At 38.7% G+C, this 1,158-nt stretch overlaps 1 long non-coding RNA gene across 2 annotated transcripts; it reads right to left on the reverse strand.

The window, feature by feature from the left end:
* Positions 1-525: 525 nt before the first annotated feature.
* LOC126608888 (uncharacterized) lies at positions 526-942 on the reverse strand. 2 transcript variants are annotated; one of them, XR_007618010.1, is made up of 3 exons: positions 914-942; positions 719-793; positions 526-557 (listed from the first exon to the last, which is right to left on the reverse strand). It is a non-coding gene; the product is annotated as an uncharacterized LOC126608888 (long non-coding RNA). The 2 variants fall into 2 exon arrangements; XR_007618011.1 differs by lacking the exon at positions 526-557 and adding an exon at positions 642-673.
* Between the last annotated feature and the right edge of the window lie 216 nt (positions 943-1,158).

Consider the following 1,158-nt stretch of genomic DNA (forward strand, 5'->3'; position numbering starts at 1 on the left):
TTGTCTTAGTGTCACAACACCAATGGGATGAGACTTTCCATCCTTCCAATTGAAGCGGACACAGTATGTACCGGTCTAAGCATTGTCAGTATCCCTCCGACAATCCAACGACCAGGAACCTTTTGGACATAATGGTTATGTGAAGAAGGTCCCTGTAGTCTAACTTCATTAGATTACTTCTTCAATCGATCCATTGTCCATGGATTCACTATTCAGGACATATATCGTTTATTGAGATAGTCCTAATTAGTATCTTTGCCATTTGATGTATAAGAATCATCCATACATCGATTCATTTGTCCTGAAAGATTTCTTCCAAAGATTGACTTTCAGGGCATATTTCCAACAATAAAAGCTACCAACAAAAGCTTCATCAATGGAGGACAACTACAAATTCTCAAAAGCTTCACACTATCTTGATCAAGATAGTGTGAAGCAAAATCAATTCATGGTACCCAACAAAAGCTTCAACTCCAAAGCTTCACTTACAAAGCTTCAACTCCAAAGCTTCACCTACAAAAGCTTCACCCACAAAAGCTTCAACACAAAAGATTGACCTACAAAAGCTTAACCCACAAAAGCTTCACTTACAAAGCTTCAACTCCAAAGCTTCACCTATAAAAGCTTCAACACAAAAGCTTCACCCACAAAAGCTTCAACACAAAAGCTTCACCTACAAAAGCTTGACCCATAAAAGCTTGACCTACAAAAGCTTCACCCACAAAAGCTTGACCCACAAAAGCTTCACCTACAAAAGCTTGACCCACAAAAGCTTGACCCACAAAAGCTTCACCTACAAAAGCTTTACCCACAAAAGCTTCACCCACAAAAGCTTGACCCACAAAAGCTTCACCTACAAAAGCTTGACCCACAAAAGCTTCACCTACAAAAGCTTGACCCACAAAAGCTTGACCCATAAAAGCTTGACCCACAAAAGCTTCACCTACAAAGCTTCACCTACAAAGCTTCAACACAAAAGCTCACCTACAAAGCTTCACCTACAAAAGCTTCACACAATCTTGATCAAGATAGTGTGAAACAAAATCAATTCATGGTGCCCAACAAAGCTTCAACCTCAAAGCTTCACCTACAAAGCTTCAACACCAAAGCTTCACCTACAAAGCTTTAAAATATATATATTTATTTTTTTTTTTTTTT

This window comes from Malus sylvestris, chromosome 16 (assembly GCF_916048215.2).
Source record: "Malus sylvestris chromosome 16, drMalSylv7.2, whole genome shotgun sequence".
Taxonomy (NCBI): Eukaryota; Viridiplantae; Streptophyta; class Magnoliopsida; order Rosales; family Rosaceae; genus Malus; species Malus sylvestris.